The following is an 11906-nucleotide window of genomic DNA, read 5'->3' as shown; positions in this document are numbered from 1 at the left end:
CCCGGGAGACGCAGGGGGAGCGCGGTGCCGTGAGTGAGAGTCCAGCCTGGCCCCGAGCAGGCAGGACTCAGTTGGGTGGTAGGGAGAGGAGGGGGGTGGCCCGCGGGGCCAGGCAGCGGCTGTTTTCCCCCCCGGGCAGCGGGACTCGGGAGCAGCCGCTGCTGCAGCTCCCACTGCCGCGGGGGGAGGAAGCGGCCGATGGTCAAGCTCGGCTGCTGCGGCTCTGGCGCCCCCGAACCCCCCGAGCCCGGGCCTGCTGTGGCAACCCAGCGCCTGGGCTGCTGCCCAGCTGGTGCAATCCCGCGGCGGACCCGGAGTGGGGGCAGCAGGCCCCAACCCCCCCCCGGTCCTGCTCGGGTCCCGTGACACAGCCCCCGCTAGCCATGCTCAGAGACAGGATATTGAGCTAAATGGACCTTAACTTGGTCCCGCCTGGGAATTCCCCAGCTCCTCAGGGGGCAATGTAGCTCTGCATTCTGTAACTAGTAACCAGAAGGGCTCTGGGAATGAGAGCTGTGCATGCTTGTCTGATTGATTCCCCCTGGGGAGCCGTGAGATGGGATCTCTGTGTGTCTGTGTTACCAGGGCCGGCTCTAGGTTTTTTGCTGCCCCAAGAAAAAATAGTTTTGGCCGCCCCACCCCACTTTTTTTTGGCTTTTACACATGTTTGCACTTTGCAAAGTTGTTTTGTTTGTTTGACTGGGTGCGGTACTGATGCAGCATTGGGCAACGACTGCATCTGAATCTGCTGGAGCCGGGTGTATCTGCCTGAATTTCTTATTGAGACAAAGGAGCTGAAAAGCCCCATGGGCCACTAGAGCGCCGGAGTAACTCGTGCGCCTGAGATATGTGCGCAGGGGAAATACAGACTAGAGAGGGACATTTCCAGAGGCTTAAATCACCGCGTGCTTTGCAGCCCCAGTGCAGGGCCGCCCAGAGGATTCAGGGGGCCTGGGGCAAAGGAATTCTGGGGACCCCTTCTTTAAAAAAGGTTGCAATAATATAGAATGCTATAGTCTCGTGGGGGCCTGGGGCAAATTGCCCCACTTACCCCTTCCCCCCCCCGGGCGACCCCGGTAGTAATTGTAATAGATCTGATTAGTATGTTCTGCATTTATAAAGGGCCCTTTGCTGTGGAGAAGAGCTCTAGCTGCCACAGCACTTAAAAGCAGGCCCGCCTGGGTAGACACAGCAGTCAAGTTACTGCAATGTTTGTCAGGAAGAAAGCAAATGAAAAACTAAACGAAATCTCAAACTCGGATCAGTCTATCTTGCCCCACAGCTCTTGAAACCAGCCAGCCAGTTCATTTTATTCACGCTCTGCATTTGCATTAGAGCTGGTTGTGAACTTGAGAACCACTGTGCAGGGACATGAGGGACTGTCTTTTTGTTCTGTGTTTGCACAGCACCTATCGCAATGGGCCTTTGTCCATGACCAGGGCTCCTAATCTGAGCTCAGAACTTGCATGATGAGGGTAAGTGGACTGTTACTGCCTGATGTGAGCTATTGATCCTGTGTCAACTGGGGGGACATGGTATTTACTTCTGTAAAGCAGCCGAGTACAGATAACCCAAGTGCAAAGACACACCAAAGGGTATAGTATTGACTGGAGTTAAGGATTATGGCAGAATATTATTGCCCTGCAAGTTAACAGCACAACTGGGTTTCACCGTAGAGCTACGTACACAGACACGGCGCTAGGTTACCACACAATGCGCTGTGTGACCATTAGCACGGTGCGGAGGCCAGTAAAGTCTCCTGTCTGTCAGGCTGCAGACTGTCCTGGATTCCATTTAAATCTGCCTGGTTTGCCAGTCATTACATCGCTGGGATACACAAGCTGAAGGTTGTCGGAGGGAAGCTCTCACCCCCACAGCACATTTTTAAGGGTATTTGGGGGGAAAAAAAAACGGACTGAGTTTTGGACTGTAGAAATGCAAAGGGGTTGTTTCCTCTTGAGGGGGAGAATTTCAGCTTCCAAAATTCAATGCTGTGCTTACAAGCCAAGTTTTCCAGACAAGTATTGATGAGGACACAGCATTGTCCAGACACAGCGGGAACTACTTCCAAATGACTGGCTTGCCCTTCCTTGCTGAGGCCTGATAAACTCATTGCAGAGAATACTCCCAAATGCCCCCACCACTGCTCCAACTTCCACTCCCAGCTCTGTGCACTCCCTGCAGCCAGTCACTCACCCATAACCACTGGATGCGCTTTGTGTGATCTCTCCAGCCACCCCAGTTCTGCACACCCCCTGCAGCCAGAGTCACCCACAGCCACCAGACGCGCTCTGTGCACCCTCTCCAGCCACCCCAGTTCTGCACACCCCCTGCAGCCAGAGTCACCCACAGCCACTGGACATGCTCTGTGCACCCTCTCCAGCCACCCCAGCTCCGCATGCCCCCTGCAGCCAGAGTCACCCACAGCCACCGGACGTGCTCGTGCTCTGTGCGCTCTCTCCAGCCACCCCAACTCTGCGAACCCCCTGCAGCCAGAGTCACCCACAGCCACCAGACACACTCCGCGTGCTCTCTCCAGCCACCCCAGCTCTGCACACCCCCTGCAGCCAGAGTCACCCACAGCCACCGGACATGCTCTGTGCGCTCTCTCCAGCCACCCCAGCTCCACATGCCCCCTGCAGCCAGTCACCCACAGCCACCAGACGCGCTCTGTGCGCTCTCTCCAGCCACCCGCAGCGCTCCTTCCAGCCGGAGCTGCCACTGCCTGGGAGACGCGCTGCGAGCGCAACCAGAGCGCCTGCCCCCTCCCACCCCGTCCCCAGCAGCTGCCCGTTAGCGGTGCGGCAAGAGCCCGGCTCGCCCAGCAGGAGCACTCGCGTGGGGCACAGCCAGGTGGTGCCGCTTGCCGGCGGGGAGTCCGTGGCAGGGCTGGCACAGAGCCCAGGCGTCCCCGCGCCCATCCTCACCTCCCCGTAGGACCCGGGGCGTGGCTGAGCGTCGCGCAGTACAGGACCAGCCTGCCCCACGCCAGCGCCTCCCTCCTGCTTTCCTCCGCCCGGGGCCGGAGCACGAGTCCTGCTCCGCGGGCAGCTCAGCCAATCGAGCCCCTGGAAAAGGGCTGCGCTGCCGGCGGCAGCATATCCCGCAGCTCCGTGCGGCGGCCACCAGCGTCTCCGAGAAGCCCCCCGCGCCAGGGAAGGGATTCTCGGCCAGGGTTCACGGGACCCCTGCGGGGCCCGGGGCCTGGGGCAAATTGCCCCACTTGCCCCCCCCTTCCCCGAGCGGCCCTGTTCATATCCTGAGGGACAGAGGCGGCGCTAGTCCATTGGGGTCCCTTAGCAGGAATAATGTTGAGGGGCCACCTACACACACAACGCAGAATAAAAAGCAAAGGCGGGGGGGGGGGCTTGAGCTGTTCTGGGCCCTAAGCAATTGCTTAATCTGCTTGTGCCTAGCGCCGGCTCTGGTGAGGAAAACGCCCCAGCAGGCAGGGCCAGGTCTGTGTCTGGGCAGAGATTGAGGCTCCTAGAACCAGAGGTTGGTATTTAAACAGAAACTCCCCGGGCAGGGATTTGCATGCGCGTTTCACGCAGCAGGGATGGGGATGAAAGGGGCCGGCTGAACGGGTCTGGTTGGATGGAGACGCCTCGCTGGGCTGTGGCTGCATTTGACACGGCGAGAGGCAGAATCCAGCTCTCTGCATGTCCCCCCAGGGAGTGTCGGTGAGACAGGGCAGCGCTCCCAGGGCCTCACCCAGAGACCATCGCTGCCTTCACTGCCAGGGGTTCGGAGCTGGCCCTAAATGCTTCTGTTATATACTGAAAACTTGGTTGGGAGCCACAGCGCCCCGGGGTATAAAGCGGGGTGGGAGCCCATCTCCCCCGCCCCGGCTCGCTGGGTATTTCCCCTCCCAGCACAAAGGAGACGCTGGAATTGCAGGGGCGGATCTGACCAGAGCCCAGCTGTCTGTCCGCGGCCAGTGACAGACGCTCCAGAGGGTGGCGCCAGGCTGCCCCCTAGTGGGATATTGTGGAATTTCCCGCTCAGAGTGGAAGTTTCTTCCTAACCCCCTGAGTTACCGGTCGGTTCGCGATCTGAGGAAGCCTTTGAACCAGTTGACTCATGGAAAAGTGTCAAAAATGTCCTGAGTTCACCCCAACATCATCTACTTGGAGATAATTTCTATTGGTGTGTGCCTGTGGGTACCAGGGAACATCCTGTGTGGCTGGGGAAGGTGGTGGGCGATAGGGGAACATGGGCAAGGAGGTTTCAAAGTTTGAATGGGCCAATGGATTTGTAAAGGTATTGAAGCTTTTACCTCCCTTTGATTTCGGTGTGAGTTAGACAATTGAATAACGTTAATAAGATGGTCCGAAGGGCATCAGAGTTCCACTTATTATGATTCCATATTGTTGACTTTCCTCCTATTTAGGTAAAGAATCACTTTACATCTGCTATCCAAAACTATCCTTTTGTTTTTTCATTATACCCTTCCCCTAAACTTAACCCTAACCTAACCCTACATTTATTTCTAACCTTACCCCAATTCTAAATCTGTCCTCTATATCAAGTTCTAGTCCGGATTCTAATTTTAATTTGAATACTGAACCCTCGCCCCAAGCAGAATCCTATACTTATCCCCTAACTCCAATCCTAAATTATTCTTTGACATAACAGAAAACATACCCCTCATCCGGTGGTTTTCAAACTTTTTTTCTGTTTACCGAGTTGAAGAAAATTGTTGATGCTTGCAACCCAATGGAGCTGGAGCAGAGAGGTTTGGGGTGTGGGAGGGGCTCAGGGCTGGGGCGGAGGGTTACAGTGTGGGGGTGAGAGCTGCGGGGTGGGGCTGGGAATGAGGGGCTCAGGGTGTGGGAGGGCACTTTGGGTTGGGGCAGGGGGTTGGGGTGTGGGAGCGGCTCAGGGCTGGGGCGGAGGGTTCCAGTGTGGGGGTGAGAGCTGCGGGGTGGGGTTGGGAATGAGGGGCTCAGGGTGTGGGAGGGCACTTTGGGTTGGGGCAGGGGGTTGGGGTGTGGGAGTGGGTCAGGGCTGTGGGCTGAGGATGCAGGCTATGGGGTGGGGCCAGGGATGAGGGGTTTGGGGTGCAGGAGGGGGCTCTGGGATTGGGAGAGGCTCAGGGATGGGACAGTGGATTGGGGCAGAGGGTTGGGACATGGGATTACCTCGGTGGCTCCCGGTCAGTGGTGCAGCGGGGGTGCTGCATCAGGCTTCCTGCCTCTCCTGGCACTATGACCACACTGCGCCCAGGACGCAGCCAGCAGCAGGTCCAGCTCCTAGGCGGAGGTGCGCAAGAGGCTGGCACCTGCAGGCACCGCCCTCCCAGCTCCTTTTGGCCGGTTCCCAGCCAATGGGAGTGAGGAGCCCGTGCTCTGGTCAGGGGCAGCGCGTGGAGCCCCATGGTCCCCCACCTAGGAGCCAGACCTGCTGCTGTCCATTTCCAGGCACAGCTTGGTGTTAGAACAGGTAGGGACTTGCCTGCCTTAGTCGACGGGACTTTTAACGGTCTGGTCTGCGGTGCTGACCAGAGTCTCCGTGACCCAATGTCTTCCATTCCGCAACCCAGTACTGGGTCGCGACCCGCAGTTTGAAAACCACTGCCCTAGTCCCTTTCACTTAACACCCAAAAGATATTATTGCCATCTCTCTCTGGGTCTCCTCTCAATTCTCACCTAAGGGGCAGCCAGGAGAGGGAAGAGAAACCCCGAGACTGTTCCATCCGAGTGTTTGTTTCTTAGGGATAAATGGCCCCAGCGCCCAGGAATCACCAATTCGGCCCCTGCACAGCTCGTGCTGTCTTGCTGCAATTCCGAGGCCGGTGGGATTTTGTGCCAGGAGGATAAATATGACTTCTGGTGCCTCCGTTTTTGTGAGTGTCTCCCCCAGATTACTGGTGCTAAATTTGAGCTCTGATAAATCCAGCCCCACGTGCCCCTTTGAGACCCTCCTCTTCGGTTAGCAGCCAGAGCGGCTCCACCTACAGCGAGTTGACGGAAGGACTGTCTGTGACCTATGTAAGGGCTGGAAGAAACATCCCGGATCCCGTGAAAATTCCTGGCCTGTAGCCAAGCCGAGTTGGGAGGTAATTTGGGTTGGCAGATTTGGGTTCTTAAAAATAATTTGACAGCCAACATTTATGTGTGTTTATTTGAAAACATTTTATTTATTTTATATAGTTACACAGAATTATGAATTTTAAGCTTTTAATTATTTTGTCAATTTCTATTATAAAGGATTAAAATGCGGGGGCGGGGGGAGGGTTGTTGTTGGTGGTGGTGTTTGGTTAAATCCACATTTACCTCCATTTATGAGTAAAAATCTGATGCTGCCTAGCCTACAAATAATGGAAGTTGTGAGTCAGTCAACGTGCTGCGTGTCTGCATGGAAACCCCTTCCCCTTTTTGTACGAGTCCCTGCTGTGCTCTGTGTCACTGTGTGTGTTTCTGGCACAGTAATACACGGCGGTGTCTGCAGCTGTCAGCGAGCGGAGCTGCAGGGAGAACTGGTTCTTGGAGGTGTCTGCAGTCAGAGATGGTGACTCAGCTCTGGAGAGACGAGGCAGAGCCTGTGGTCCCGGCCTGAGGATACACATATCCCATCCACTCCAGCCCTTTCCCGGGGAGCTGCCGGATCCAGTCCTAGCTGTAGCCGCTGCTGCTAACGGAGAACCCACACAGGTCAGTGTGAGGGTCTCTCCGGGCTTCACCACGCCCGGGCCGGATTCGACCAGCTGTACCTGAGAGAGGACACCTGGGAAAAGTAAAATGGAGCATTAAAGCCCCAATTCTTCTGCTATGGAATGGGTCATTTCACCAACATCTTCTTTGTCCCCTGCTCACATTTAAAGTCCCTTTAAACTTTAAACTGACAGGAAACCTAGAAATGAGCGGACAGGACACAAGGGAATTGTGAACATTTCCCTCCCCCCACAGGGACTGGCATGTAGGTATCTCGAGTGGGGATACACTTCCCGGGAAACTGAAGCACTGTGTGGGGGATGAGAGAGTCAGCCCTCCTCTTCCTGTCTGGGATTGTAAAATAAACATTGCAGCAGTGGATGCTGCAAACTGTGTTGGGCACAGAGAATAAAGAGAATTAATGTCCCGATGCTGAGACTCTTCTAGGGGTATGTCTACACTACGAAATTAGGTCGAATTTATAGAAGTCGGTTGTTTAGAAATCATTTATATAAGGTCGATTGTGTGTCCCCCGCCACACAAAATGCTCTAAGTGCATTTTGTCGGCGGACTGCATCCACAGTACCAAGGCTAGCATCAACTTCTGCAGCATTGCACTATGGGTAGCTATCCCACAGTTCCCGCAGTCTCCGCCGCCCACTGGAATTCTGGGTTGAGATCCCAATGCCTGTGGGGCAAAAACAGTGTCACGGGTGATTCTGGGTACATGTCATCAGGCCCCCCCTCCCTCCCTCCCTCCCTCCCTCCCTGCTGTGAAAGCAACGGCAGACAATCGTTTCACGCCTTTTTTCATCCCACACGCCATAGCACTGGGATCATGGAGTCCGCTCAGGTCACCGCGGCAATTATGAGCACTTTAAACACCACACGCATTGTCCTGGAGTATATGCAGAGCCAGAACCTGCCAACGCAAAACCAGGCGAGGAGGCGACGGCAGCGCGGCGACGAGAGTGATGAGGAAATAGACATGGACATAGACCCAAAGTACGGGCCCCAACAAAGTGCAAATCATGGTGTTAATGGGGCAGGTTCATGTCGTGGAATGCTGATTCTGGGCCAGGGAAACAAGCACAGACTGGTGGGACCGCATAGTCTTGCAGGTGTGGGACAATTCCCAGTGGCAGCGAAACTTTCACATGCGTAAGGGCACTTTCATGGAACTTTGTGACTTGCTTTCTCCTGCCCTGTAACACAAGAATACCAAGATGAGAGCAGCCCTCACAGTTGAGAAGTGAGTGGCGATAGCCCTGTGGAAGCTTGCAACGCCAGACAGCTACCGGTCAGTCGGGAATCAATTTGGAGTGGGCAAATCTACTGTGGGGGCTGCTGTGATCCGAGTAGCCAATGCAATCAAAGAGCTGCTGGTATCAAGGGTAGTGATTCTGGGAAACGTGCAGGTCAGAGTGGATGGCTTTCCTGCAATGGGATTCCCTAACTGTGGTGGGGCGATAGACGGAACCCATATCCCTATCTTGGCACCGGAGCACCAAGCCAGCGAGTACGCAAACCGCAAGGGGTACTTTTCAATGGTGCTGCAAGCACTGGTGGATCACAAGGGACATTTCACTAACATCAATGTGGGACGGCCGGGAAAGGTACATGACGCTCGCATCTTCAGGAACTCTGGTCTGTTTCAAAAGCTGCAGAAAGGGACTTTCTTCCCTGACCAGAAAATAACCGTTGGTGATGTTGAAATGCCTATAGTTATCCTTGGGGACCCAGCCTACCCCTTAATGCCATGGCTCATGAAGCCGTACACAGGCAGCCTGGACAGTAGTCAGGACCTATTCAACTATAGGCTGAGCAAGTGCCGAATGGTGGTAGAATATGCATTTGGACATTTAAAAGTGCGCTGGCGCAGCTTACTGACTTGGATAGACCTCAGCGAAACCAATATCCCCATTGTTATTGCTGCTTGCTGTGCGCTCCACAATATCTGTGAGAGTAAGGGGGAGACATTTATGGCGGGGTGGGAGGTTGAGGCAAATTGCCTGGCCGCTGATTATGTGCAGCCAGACACCAGGGTGGTTAGAAGAGCACAGAAGGGCGCGGTGCGCATCAGAGAAGCTTTGAAAACCAGTTTCATGACTGGCCAGGCTACGGTGTGAAAGTTCTGTTTGTTTCTCCTTGATGAACCCTCCGCCCCCCCCCCACCCGGTTCACTCTCCTTCCCTGTAAGACAACTGACCTCTTCCCTCCCCCCTTCGAACACCACTTGCAGAGGCAATAAAGTCATTGTTACTTCACATTCATGCATTCTTTATTAATTCATTACACAACTAGGGGGATAACTGCCAAGGTAGTCCGGGATGGGTGGGGGAGGAGGGAAGGACAAGGTCACACTGCACTTTAAAACTTTAACTCTTATTGAAGGCCAGCCTTCTGATGCTCGGGCAATCATCTGGGGTGGAGTGACTGGGTGGCCGGAGGTCCCCCCACCGTGTTCTTGGGCGTCTGGGTGAGGAGGCTATGGGACTTGGGGAGGAGGGCTGTTGGTTACACAGGGGCTGTAGCGGCGGTCTCTGCTCCTGCTGCCTTTCCTGCAGCTCAACCATATGCTGGAGCATATCAGTTTGATGCTCCAGCAGTTGGAGCATTGACGCTTGCCTTCTGTCAGCACTGATTCGTCTCCCCATATGGCGAGCAGATCCCGTACCTCCCGTTCGGTCCATGCTGGAGCTCTTTTGTGATCCTGGGACTCCATCATGGTTACCTGTGCTGATGAGCTCTGCTTGTTCACTTGTGCTCTCCACGCTGGGCAAACAGGAAATGAAATTCAAAATTTCGCGGACCTTTTCCTGTCTACCTGGCCAGTGCATCTGAGTTGAGAGTGCTGTCCAGAGCGGTCACGATGGAGCACTCTGGGATAGCTCCTGGAGGCCAATACCGTCGAATTGCATCCACACTACCCCAAATCCGACCTGGAAAGGCCGATTTCAGCGCTAATCCCCTCGTCAGAGGTGGAGTAAAGAAATCGATTTAAAGAGCCCTTTAAGTCGAAAAAAAGGGCTTCGTCGTGTGGACGGGTTCAGGCTTAAATCGAGGTAATGCTGCTAATTTTGACCTAAAATCGTAGTGTAGACCAGGTCTAGGAGTATCTAATGGGGAGGGAAGGCCGGTTTTAGGAGCATGGACTGACAAGCAGCTTGGGGAAAGGCGGGGGGGGGGAGGGGAGGACCAGGCCCTGATAAGAAGAGGCAGGTTCTGGGCTGGGGTTGCAGTGATAGGAATGAGGAATGCATTGGAAAAGGGATGTTTTCTGCAGGGGCTTTTTAAACAAACACAGAACTGCACAGTCAACCTGTGGAACTCCTTGCCAGAGGATGCTGTGAAGGCCAAGGGTATAACAGAGTTGGGGGAAAAAAAACTAGATATATTCATGCAGGACAGGTCCATCAATGGCTATTAGCTGGCATGGTGTCCCTAGCCTCTGTTTGCCAGAAGCTGGGAATTGGCACAGCAGGAGGATCACTTTATGATTCCCTGTTCTGTTCATTCCCTCTGGAACATCTGGCATTGAGAACTCCCCTGTTATATTGTCCCACCCCCTGGCCCATGCACATGAGCTCCCCGGGGCCCTGTTCATAGCCCGGCCGCAGGCCGCTCACCCCGCTCAGAGCCAGCGCCGGGCTTCAGCTTCCCATCCCACCTGGGGAACGAGCCGCCAGCCGCAGACATGACCCCCAGCCTGGCCATCGACTTCCTCCTGCTGCTCCCAGCGGGTATGGGCGGGATCTGCGCTGCCGCTGGGTGCCCCGGTACCACATGTCCCCTAATAACTGCACCTCAGCAATATTTCCCCTTTATTTCCCCATCTGCAAGTGTCTATTCCCAGGCCAGCCTGGTGGAGTCCAGCCAGGTCAGTGTGAGGGTCTCTCCCGGCTTCATCGCTCCTGGCCCTGACTGGACTAATTCTATTTGGGACCAGTCACCTGTAAAGACAGAACACGTTACAGTTTAATCCTGACCTTTGTTTCTCAGGGTTTGATCATTTCTCCAGAATTTCTCCTCCTGACTTACAGGGCGACAGAGCAAGTAAAACCAGAAGTAACAACACATTTTCCATTTTTGTAAAAGGTGAAAAGAAAAGGGACAAAAATGAAATTCACTTCATCCCCTAGGCAGACGGGTCCCAGAAGAACCCAGGAGCTGCTATTTAAACGGGGAACCTGGCTGGGAGATTTGCATAAAGATCAGACACTTGGCCATCACCCCTGGAAAGGGATTGAAACCACCTGAGCTCTGTCTAATAGAAACTGGGACTGGACAACAGGGGATGGATCACTCAATAAATTGCCCTGTTCTGTTCATTCCTTCTGAAGCACCTGGCATTGGCCACTGTGAGAGGAGAGGCTACTGGGCGAGATGGACCATTGCTCTGACCCTGTATAGCCGGTCCTATGTACTAGACTAGGTTCTTTTACTGATGCCCATCACCGTAGTTTTGGGCACCTCCTGTTTGTTATTGTGATTATAAAGTTGTTGTTCCTTTGAGATAATCAATATCATGATATTGCCTTTAATTTTCAGAAGGCTCTCCGATTCCTGGTCCTTTCCCTACATTGATAAGACTTGTCACACCCCCTGAAGCCCTGGAAACAGGGAATGATATGACAGGACCCCGGGAATTATGGGCTGTCCCCACACAGGCTGCTGGATAATTGACTCAGCTCCTTGTCTCATCCTGGCTGCTGTAGGATTCCATTGTACTTGGGAGCAGCGCCCCCATCTGGCCATATCAAGAGCTGCAGCTGCTGCTAAAGAAAGGCCTCGTGTATCGCTGGCGGGATGTGGGAGTGACGCCCAAGTGAGAAGGGTTTTTTTTTGTAGATGGGGACTGGGCAGAGAGAGAGATGAACTGAGATACCCACTTTCTCTCAGGCAGTGTCTGGCAGAGACCAGAACTGAACCCGAATCTCCTTAAGTCAGTCCCGTGCCTTTCCCCTAAACCTAAACATAAACATAAATCTATCCCTCCTCCCATAATGCATTGCAGCTCGAAGGCTGATTTTTGGAGGTGCTGGGCCCCTGCAGCTCTCACTGACTTCAGGCAGAGCAGTGCCCGCTTAGCGCCTCTGACACTGGCTCCCCTGGGGCAACATTTCCTAACGCGGTGTCTGAGTTTGAGAGTCTGAATATTTCAGGGCCCAACATGAGTCACAGGGAGCCTGACTCCCAGAAGTGGACAATCGCTCACAGCTGTGACTGATGTCACTCAGAGATGCAGGT

This window comes from Malaclemys terrapin, chromosome 12 (assembly GCF_027887155.1).
Source record: "Malaclemys terrapin pileata isolate rMalTer1 chromosome 12, rMalTer1.hap1, whole genome shotgun sequence".
Taxonomy (NCBI): domain Eukaryota; kingdom Metazoa; phylum Chordata; order Testudines; family Emydidae; genus Malaclemys; species Malaclemys terrapin.
Note: the sequence above shows the minus strand (reverse complement) of the source record.